The sequence below is a fragment of the Haliotis cracherodii genome, unplaced genomic scaffold, assembly GCF_022045235.1.
Source record: "Haliotis cracherodii isolate W230 unplaced genomic scaffold, xgHalCrac1.p SCAF_4, whole genome shotgun sequence".
NCBI lineage: Eukaryota > Metazoa > Mollusca > Gastropoda > Lepetellida > Haliotidae > Haliotis > Haliotis cracherodii.
The window spans coordinates 24,635,310-24,647,329 of NW_027266297.1; positions in this window are offsets into that span (position 1 = coordinate 24,635,310).

Genomic DNA, 12,020 nt, shown 5'->3' on the forward strand with positions numbered 1-12,020 from the left:
ATATGGCTTGTTTAATAAATAATATTCTTATAAGTTTAAACGTGTTTGTTGTTCAGGATGCGAGGGGATATCAGAAAGTTTTTAGTCTGGTATGTTTAGCTTCTTCTTTAGCTTACATCTGACATATTAGTACTGACCTGTGTTTGAAGGTGAGGTGAAATTGGGTTTAACATCGCTCCAAGATTATTGCACTTATATAGACGTGCATGCACGTGTGTTTGTGGCTGCTTGTGGCTTGTACTAGTCCGGACTGATGCCGATTAAGAGTGCTTGTACACTGACATACCATGCCGCAGTTTAACATGAATACCCCACTCAGACACAGTATACTGACTCTGAGCTGACCAGTCCTTGTTTTAGCCCTTTAATGCCGAGTGCCAGACAGGGTAACAACAAGTACCATATTTTAACGACTTTTGGTATTACACGGCAGGGGATCGAAACCCTGACCTTCCGCTATCTGGGCGGACGCTCTACCACTAGACCACGGAGGCGGTCGACCTGTGTTTGAAGAGTCATCTTTCACACTTTGGTGTGCTTCAGTCCACTGACATATTGATAACTGACTTGGACTCTGAGGTACTATACTCTTTCAATGCATTCAATGGACAAAACTTGGTATAGAGGGGACACGGCCACCCCAGGCGCCGGTTTCGCTGTGCAGAGTTGCGTCCCTTTGGGCGCGCCAGAAACCTATGATTGTGGGTTCGAATCCCGGTTCGACCCGATTTTGTCAGCACCATCCCCGTGTTCGTCGGTTTCACCAAAGTGGTAAATGTCTGAAACCTGCATCAATTCGGGCTTTTCTACATCATTAAGCTGACACTGAGATACAACTGGAATACTGCTAAAAGCAGCGTTAAACCCGCCTACCTCACTCTTTCTATTACTGTACGTCTATTTCCAGGGGAAACGACACTTTCTGGATCCAAGACGACCAGATGATTTTGAAACTAGCTGTGTATGAAGTGACACCGAACCACCCATCTGTGTCCTGTTACTGCTTAAACATGTTACCGACAATAGTGCTGAGTTTTCAATTTATAAATACCTATGAGAATTTTTATATCTCATTTAAGGTAAGTGATCATAAGTGAATGAACGTTCTTTTGCAGCGTAGTCATGAATACTCTAGATACATCACGGCGGCCTATAAATAACCCAGTCAGTCTTAGGCAAATCAGTGACAGAACAGAGCAACGATCCACGCCATCGGAGAGGTTGAGTGAGTGAGTGATTGAGTGAGGTTTTTCGCCGCTTTTAGTAATATTCCGGCAATATCACGGCAGGGGACATCGGAAAATGGGCTTCACACATTGTACCCATGTGGGGAATTGAACCCGGGTCTTCGGCGTGATGAGCCAACGCTTTAACCACCAGGTTATCCCACCGCCCCCGGAGAGGCATGAGAAACAGACACTCGTCACGCTTTATAGTTTCAATAAAGCAGAAGCCAATATGGCCGATGAAAGTAACGCCCAATCATTAGGATTAAGAGACGCACTTGAATCAATAGTCAATCCATAATCCGATGAAATTAAATAGGCTAATATGCTACGGTTACACACACACACACTCACACGAACAAAAAGAGGAAGCATTGCTTGTTATTTAATATGTAAGAATATTGACTCGTTTATGAAAACAATAGAAAATATAAGTATGAAATAATTAAAAGTTTTAACTAAGTAATTTATATTAAATCAAAAGCTTGTTACAAATTCATTGCAATGTGTATTTAAATCATTATGAAATAGAAGATATATTTAATCGAAACCTTTGAAGGACGAGTATGTGGTTACCCATTCAACCACTGTGAATGTCGATTTCAAAAATGTTCTATACTTGAATTATTGATACAATACAGAATACAGTTGCTCATCACCAAGTGAGATGAAATGGGGCTTGACGTCGCGTTCAAGAATATATAGCGACGTGTGTGTGTGTGTGTGTGTGTGTGTGTGTGTGTGGCCGTTTACACTAGTCCGGACTAATGCCGATTTTATAGTGCTAGCTCACTGAGATATAGAGCCGCAGTTTAACATAAATACCCCACTCAGACACAATATACTGCCCTCGAACCGACCAGTCCTTTTTCAGCCCCTTAATGCCAAGCGCCAGGCAGGGTAACAACAAGTACCGCCTTTTAACGTCTAGTAATATGACGCGGCTAGTGATCGAACCCACGACCTTCCGCTCTCCTGGCAGACGCTCTATCACTAGACCACGGAGTGTTCTCCTCACCAACTGACGACATGGTACAGTGAGGCAAGGTAAGGCTCCGGCATGTCCCATTAGAAATGGCAAATTATAAAATTATCCAATACTTAAAATCATGTCCAATACATGTCAATGCGACTGAAGTTTTCTTTCTATAACATTGTTGCGACAATTATTGGATATGTTTGTAGATGCCTAACGCTCACTGTGTGGGCTTAAGTGAGACTACTGGATAGAAATTAAACCCAAAGTACACGTAATCTCACAACAGATGTGTTACGTCGAACATGACGTGCTAGCGTAGTCAGTGCAAAACTGTGTAACCTTTCTGCATTTCATGAAAATATATATGCCGTATTTCCTCTATTAGACGCCGCGTTTTCAATACATGCCGGTGTAGGAGGATCAGGTAACTCCAAAGTGATTTCATCTTAGGACCAAATCTCTCCCCTCAGGATCATAACACTCCCCCTTCGCAGGTTGAAACCCCAATTCACAATTTGAAGCAGCAATAACAATTGTATTGTAGAAATTCATCATTCAGAACAGTAAAATGCGAATTTACTAATTCAACAACAAAGTCCTTGACCTCCAACAGGGGACATTTATTGACAAGGGGTTATTCGTCCAGTATTCGATCAACAACACTGGTTACAACTTAAGGTGACGACGGCCCAGACAGTTCAATACGGGATATGACCTCCATCAGCGGCAATGCATCTTCGAATGCGGCGTCGAACTGAGTAGACAAGCGTCCTCACATCGACTGCAGGTATCCGATTCCATTCCTCACGGAGGGCAACGATCAACGCTTGTCTCGTGAAGGGGGGATGTTGACGTTTCCGAAGACGACGCCCCAGCTGGTCCCAGAGATGTTCTATGGTTGACAGATCTGGTGATCGAGCTGGCCATGGCAGGACAGTCACGTTGTTGGCGTTGAGGAAGTCTCTAGTAATACGGGCTTTATGGGGTGTGGCGTTATCTTGTTGTTGACGCTGGATGAAAGGAAGAACCACTGGCCGTAAGATATTGTCAATGTAGCGTTGTGCTGTCAGATTGCCTTTGATGCTAACAAATTCCGTCTTCTCGTCCCCGCAAATGCCGCCCCAGACCATCACACTTCCGCCCCCGTAAGGTTCCACCTCCTGGACACAACAAGGAGCCGTACGTTCACCACGTCGTCGATAAACTCGCGTCTGCCCATCAGGTTTGAAGAGTTGGAACCCTCTCTCGTCACTAAACAGCACTCGCCTCCATTCCCTTTGTTGCCATCGCTGAGTTTGCCTGCACCACGTCAATCTGGCACGTCGATGTTGACGCCCTTCAAAGGGCGATAAGCCCGGAGACCATAATATCGTAGTCGTCTGGTCACTGTTTGTCTGCTGACCACATGTCCTAAGCTGTTGGCAGCTGATGATGTCACAGTAAGAAATCGGTTCCTCAAATGAAGTACCCGTAAAAAGCGGTCATCCTGCGGGGTCGTGACCTTGGGTCTGCCACTCTGTCGGAGACGTGCGACCAGTCTGGTAATGGTCATCTTGGAGCAGTTCATGTTAATGGCAACCTCTCCCTGTGTCGCTCCCATCTGCAGCACACCTATGGCTCTCTCCTTCTGGACAGCGGTCAGTCTTGGCAGGTTCGTTGGTGTTAATCATCGCAGCCAATGATAGGGAACAGTTCCGTGCGTAATTTATACCCAAAAATTGCACGATAATTTGGGAAAGAATGTTTTTAAAAATTGCTGAAAAACACCAATATCTCCCAAAATCCGCAAAGCACGTGCAAAGAACGACAGAGAACATGAAGGCTGTATTCGTGAGATGTGTTCTTTACTGTTTTTGAACAGGTTGGTATCTTTGTTTCAAAGTGGCAAATCAGTTAATGTTGGTAACGTTTCTTTTGGCCCTCAGTTTACATGTAACATTTCTTTGATAGGCATTTAGAGGTTGGAGTACTAAGTAACATTAAGTAACATTTGTTCATGGACATGAATAAAAAAGATTACGATTTATATTAAAATCATTTGACAATCTATAAAATTACAAATAAAAAGAACTGCCATTATTCATGCCCCACCCACCCTTAATCTCGCCTGTCGGGTTGTGGCCATTAGGATGCTAATATAGATACCTTTATATATATACACTGATCGTAGATGACTGTGATCGTGCGAAAAGAAAATTTCATGCGTGTGTGAGCAATCTGGTTACTCCCACGTTTAGCTATATCCAGCCATATTGGTTTCACATTGGATTGGATTAACACTTAGTCCCTGAAAGTATATTATTTTGAGAGAAACAAGCAAATTCATTTAATTTAAAAAGGAGCCCTTGTGAGATCGACATTTCAACCCCAAACGGTGGGAAATCTAGACTTACTTGATATAGGGCTATACCATTACAGTAAGGGCTGGGCGGAAGGGGAAATAATATGGTCCAGGGACTGTGAGACGGTCTTGCAAGCCAAGTGCTGTTTGCCGTCTAAATATTTAGGGCTAAGCAAATCGAGCCATTTGAGACAGTGCCTCCTCGTCTGTTTGCATCCATCAGATACCAGTCACTACTGTCACAACTTCTCTTTCCCAAAGAAAATTAAAACTAGAAATGTCGGAAGTGTAAATTTCTAAACCTACAAAATTACTATTTAGATACATGTTGCAACTTGAACGTGATCAATGTACCTCGAGAACAAGAAAGTAATATTCATATATGTGATGCTGGTACAATTTCGTGTCGCCATTGTGTAGCGTAGCATTATTATGAATATCAAATCACAATAACACATATTGTTTTAAAACAGACGAATTGTGGGTTGGTAATGCTTTAATCTTTATGACATCACTGGGTCCTAGCTTGTTCTATTATGCCAACAGTCCAAACTCGAGACTCAGCAACATATCCGATTACACTGGTCCAGCCTGACCCAAGCAGGATTCCGTCAGTTCTCCATCCGATACTCACACACCGTAGTCGGTCCCCTAGTCCTGCTCCATGACTGTGGACTTATATATTTTTTAGGGATTTTTGTTTGTTATTAAAACCCTAGGCAAGTCTAGATCGAACTGACCAAGTCTAGTTTGCGTGATTCCAAAACAGAAGAAGAGGAGAGGTTCCTTCGAATAAAAAATAAAATTATTTTAAAGAAATGTTTTCATTGACTAAGTGTTAGTCTATCTGTATCCAAGATCCTAGAGAATAAATTTGAAACGTACGCCAAGTCAAGAATGATTTGACAAGTGTAGATTGCCTCAGTTCTGGTCCTGAAATCAAGCATTGTTCTGGGCTCCATTTGGATTCTATTGTGTAGATTTATAATTTTAACCACGAAATTGTATTTCTCGGATGTTGATTGATTTTCGATGTGGGTATTTAAAGATAACTAAATGATATGAAGTATATATTATTCATGGTGTAGCTAGGGTATGTGCACGTGTAAAAACTGTATTTTGCTGTCAACCAAAGAAGATCTTCAACACCTTATATAGTATATTGTTGTGAAATGTCTCGCCTTATGAACACGTTCCTTATTCAATATTGCATTTAATTCCATACATGACTGTACACAACATTGAAATATTTTACATGTATACGACGGCTACATGGACAAGTATAACGGTAAACACAAACTTGTGTTTGTTTAAAAAAAATTGTGTGTTAAAACACCGAAAATATAAACATTTAGTCTGTTCGGGTAACAAATTCTAACGATAGATTTCCTGAATAACTCTTATAACTAATAACACATCAGCTTACATCTGGCCGAAAGGTGTGGCCCGGTCAATATCAAATACCCATGACAAAAGAAAACCCAGACACTTTATGGCACGCAAATAATATTTTGTATTATGTAACACCAGATGTTTTTATCAATCAATACTCATGTCGTAAACAACCATAGAAATATGAAATACAATGCTAAAGAATAACCAATTTCGATGTTCAATAGAAACAAATTCCATTTGGCGTAAACGTTAACAATAGCGGTAAAAATATTTTAATGGATCACTGAAAATCAGTGATGTCGCAGTTGATTGCAAAAATAAGTTGTTACGTCAGGTGAATATATGAAGGTTATGTCGAAACAGTAAGCTCTTAGAGGTCTTGTTTGCCAGCTGGGACCATGTCAATATATATATTGTATATATATATACAACACGCATTCACAGGCTATCGACGAATAACAGATACACAATTGTCAAATTGATCCAGGACTCAACAGAAAATCTGTTTTATCTGGGTATCTGGTAGCGAACACATAATTGTTGCATATATTTAATTGTGATATTATAGTTTGCGCTATCAAGAAAGATATCTGATTAACGTAGACAGTCGTTATTGCTTATACTTAATTAAGAAACTATGTAAGTTTAAAACACAATCATCAGGTAGTTCATGTTCCCTCAGTAATGACACATTCGCTTACTCTTATTATGGAACAAAATATCGCAGTGTTTTCAGAACTTCCCATATGCATGAGGTGATGATTGCGCTTATCTAGAATTGCTTATTATTATATTATAGAACTACTTATCATTCAGTACAGCCTTGGAACAAGGCTAACTACAGAGAGTGGGGGGAGGCTTGCGATTGGAAGACGGGCAGCTGGAGCAATTTTATCCTCCCCTTGACGTGTGAAATTAAAACTAGGCCGAATCTCCCTACTGTGGGCAATGGAACCACACACAGCAAATCGGACATGCCAGAATACATCGGACCATTTCTTATAAATAAATTGCAAATATGATTGAAAGTAGAAACCAACTTAAAGCTCGAACAAGAACGATGCATGTTTAAATTACAGCATTTCAGGAAATTAATTAGCTTTGATAAATGCAATTTGAAAGTTTGATGTTAGGTCTTAAACTATTACAGATATATATAATATGAGTAGACCCGTTTGTTTTAATCACCCTCTTTGAACAGTTTAAATTGTTGTGTCATCTGCTCGAATTATACCTGTTGGTCATAATTAATAATCAATTATGACCACAGGGTGTATCCCAGCGTAACGGTAAATGGAACGGTAACTTCAAACATCACAATCTCTCCTCAGCCCCGAGCAAATTCCGACCACTGGAAGAAGTATGGAGTTGCAAAATTGTTAGTTTAATTCATAATTTCTAGATTATGTAAATAATAAGAACAAGAGTCCCCATTAAAGACGTCTTTAGACTGTCTGCTTATCTTGACTTGCCTATTATAAGGATAGAATTACTCTACATCCATTGACACATCAAGCAGTACAGTCTTGGAGCAAGGCAAGAAGATATAGGTAAAATGGAATGTTTACGACTGAACACACGTTCCTCTTTGTGTACAAAACATATCACGACTAAATAAGATACGCGTTATTGACACAGAAGTCCACGTACAACACAAATAGTCCAAGGCTATTAAATCGCGTAGGCGTATCTTAATCATAATATACATTTAATTTATACAGTTTTGTTACTTGTTCATCTTTGCTATTTAGAATAAAGTAATTATGAAGAAATATGATGCTGAGAGCTATAGTTTCATCCAGCAATAGACAGTTTGATTGTTAAAATATTGAAATGTTTGTAAAACAGTACATTAATTCATTTTGCTTCCACACATAGGTCCTGATTTTTGGATCTGTGAGTGAGTGCATGCTATATGATATCTAAGACATCAATATTTAAATTATATTTTAGTGACTCGGGGATTACTAAGGCATTACAATGCATGTCCCCTATTTTAGGAGACGATTACACACAATGAAGCATGTCACACATTGGGTATTAATCTTGTATTTATCACTTCCGAAATTACATGTGCACGTGCTTGCCAATTTTTAAATTCCGAATAATTAGCCACGATTTTCCCATTGCGACCGGCCGACGACAGTCTATTCCGAAAGAAGACAGAGTGTTGAGCCTACGCAGCTCATCCTACTGAGGAGAGTTCCACCATATCTTTAGATGTGAAGCTCTTCACCAACAAAAGTCACAGAATATACCAAAGAAATATCAACAACGATCGAATATACCCGCACTAAAGAACAATTGGAACGTCCAAATCTGAATAATCTGAAAAACAAAAACAATTCGAAATGTGCTTAATAATTATTGAATGAAACTAAACATTAGATAATTAAAAACGTTTGTAAATGTTACCTCGACTGTGTATGCGTTTATTTTAACAGTGTATACAATTGCCTATGTGCGACTGCTGGTTTGGTTTGTTGTATAAGAAATATGTGCATCTTGAAACATGAAACGTGTACCTTATCCACAAATAAGTTGTCACTAACGATCATTGTGATCCAGAATAATGATTAGCGGTCAAAATAGACGTATACATGTACCGCTTCCTTACTGTAACAAAACTGAACATACATAATCATAGCACATGCATTCATAGCGTTTGTTAATAAAGTATTACTTGAATATTTCGCTTTTGAATTCTCAAATCTTGTGGTCTGTAATCGGTGCAAAGAAACTGAACATGCCCATTAAAAGACTTAATGTCAAAACAAACTGTTACAGATTCTGATTTCATCGCTCTTCATTGGAAGGATTATCAATAATGGCATGAGTAATGAGTTCAAATATATTCCGATGTAAAAACGTCCAAACGTTCTGATCAACAATAATGGTCTCAATCAGTACATTTTACCAAATGTTTGACATACACTCTTCAAAAAAAAGAAACGCACGGGTGGTATGTAGTTCATTAAACCTGACTACACAAAAAATCCGGTATATAAATTGGATATATGTTATTGGAAAATGTTGGTGGCCTGATATCGACCAACGGTGCGTCAAAACGCAGCTATAGTCCATTTGCAATGTCTTAAACGGCATTTTCACACTTGTTAAAAAATGTCATGGAGGAAAACAGTAAAGCAAAATGCACTTGCAAGTTATGGCATTCGTATCTTGTGGTTGTGGCTGTAAAAAGGCAAGCATAAGCCAATAATTTGTCATTCAATTGTCAACATTTTTCAAGTTCGAAAATGCCGAGACTCAGAGCTGCCGATCAGAACATCCCCATAGGACGTATCCAAAGGGCATATCCTACACCACGAGATCTGACTTGGTTGTGGTTCAGGGACATTTGACAGCAAATCGCTACATGAATCAAATTCTTCAACCTCACATTCTTCCAATCATTGACCGCCAGAGGGAGCTGTTTCCACAGGATAACGCTCCACCGCACACAGCTCGTGTCACGGTAGACTACCTTCATAAAGTCAACATCAACGTCCTGCCCTGGCCGTCGAGATTTCCAGATCTCAACCCAATCGAACACCTCTGGGATGAACTCAATCGATGTGTACGTCAACGTCGGAACACACCGCAGACACTCCCACAACTGGCCAACGCGTTACAAATAGAATGGTGCAGAATTCCGCAGGACAGAATTCGTACACTTATCCAGCCGTGGAGATGCAGAGCCGTGATTTCTGTCCGCAAACTTGTGGCCATATGTGACATGACAATGAACACTTTTCAATGCCTTTGTTCAACGACAGCATGTGACTATCGAGCTCCGAAATTTCATATTTGTATCTATGATATTAAATTAAATATATCGACTTTATTAGGTACAAAAAGTTTCTTTTTAAGAGTGTATCTGCCCACTTTGAAATTATTTCTAAATTATTCTTGATTATTTCTACGCATTGCTGTACTAAATGGGTCATGAATTATTGCATATAATGATGTATCATACGCGAAAAGTCGCACCTTACAATCTATATTATTAACAAGGCCATTTATGTATTAATACAAGAAATAACAATGGTCTCAACACCGATCCGTGAGGGACGCGTGCCACTATGGGCATAAATTCCGAATTATATCCGCTCACAACTACTTTTTTAAAACTGTATTATGATGATGGCTATCAAACCTGTTCAGTAAATTACCACTAATTCCATGCTACTTATTCAAACGTCCTTTATACCATACTTTATCAAATCCATGTTTTTGTCACAGAACACTACTCAGCTTCTCTGACCGTATCAAACGCGCTTGAAATATAATAATAAAAATTCACCAGCTCGTTCCCTGTCGAATCTCCGTGGGGTTAAACCTGTTTGCATTTTACTGATGTCATTGTTATCTTTGAACAAGTTAAATACATATTTACGAGCACATTTTTCAAAGACTTTAAATAAAGTACATGTTAAGGCAATAGGTCAATAATAAGTATATTCACCTACCTGCTTGACAACGGTATAAGGATCTTTACTGAAACGTTCCCCCCTATGCCCCCGTCACACTTACTAGGAATCAACAGGAATCAAGCAGAACCAGCCGGAATGAAGTATTTTCAAAATTCGTGCCACACTCGGGAGGGAATTTTAAATTGACCAAGCTTTGTAAGAATGCTGTTCGAATACTTAGAATGCGCTTCGAACCCGCCTCGAATGATTCTTGCACATTTCAGGTGTATTAGCTCTCTAATGCAGCTCGAATGTAGGTGGAACACAGTAGGAATATTTAGAATGCTGTTAGAATGCAGTCAGAATATATAGAATGCACTTCGAATGCCATACGAGTGCGGTTCGATTTTTCGAATACCGCCAGAAGTTGGAAGATGCCTCGAATGCTGTACGAATTTCCCTCAAATGCAGTCAGAACGCTCCCGGAATGGCCGCCGAATATGGTTCGAACATCCAAGAATTCAAACAGAATGCAGTTCAAATACTTCGAATGTATTTCGAATGTAACACAAATGCCCCGAGTGTATCAAGAATGACGCCGAAATGCATTCCAGCTGAATTCTTTTAATATCGAAATAGATTCCGGCAGCAATCGAGATGCATTCGAGGTGCATTCCGGCTCATTCAAGGCGCGTTCGGGACATTTTGGCAGGGTTTGAAGTGGCTTGGCGTTTCGATTCTCCTTCGAATGCATTCAGAATGTTTCGAATGCTGTTGGAATGCCTTGAGAATATTTAGAATTCAATCAAAGTGCACTCATCAATTTCTGAGTAAAGCAAGTAAATGTCATTGAATAAATCAGATACAGAACCATCACTGCCTATTCATAATGTAAACGCTACAAAACCCTTTGCAGACATGATGATGAGGATGTTCTCCCAGGAAGCGCTGCCTAGGCAAACCCACCCAGAACTTTTCGGAGAATGTGAAAACTCCCCAACCTTGCAGCCTTCTGCATTACCCAGATTGTCAGAAGGGCTGTATTCCTGGTAGCAAACCCGTGTACTCTCCCAATGTCAGTCAACAGATTGGGAGGTACCAAACCTAAGGCACCCTGAACAATGGGATGTCGGACAGCTTGGTACTTGGGATGCAAGCGTGACGTTTCGAAACCGAGGTCCGCATATATGCCATGTTTTTCCTCAACATTTTCAATCTCATTAGTGTAAAAGGGGACAGAAAATTCAATGATATAAATGATTTCATTGGATTTATCAAAAAGGACAAGATCAGGTTTGTTGGCCTGGATACGACTGATGCTGTAAATGGGCCTATTCCAAGGAATTGTATTATTGTTATTAATAGTAGTAGTGGAAGTAGCACTGGCAATGGCAGTATTCATTAATCAGAACTGAGAAATGGCAACTTTGGCACCTGAATGTGTTGATCTGTATTTCTGTGTAAAGACAGTAATGAACTCCTCATGTGGAGGGTGACAACGTGAGTGAGTGAGTTGGGTTAGAAGCCGCTTTGAACAGTATGTCATGTATCGGCGTTTCAACGATTATGGGAGCCCTGTGGGACAGGCTCCGTATCTGGGTTCGAACCCACGTCCAGAGGAAGGCTGCACCACCCACCTGTTACCTAATTGTCAGACAAAAATATTA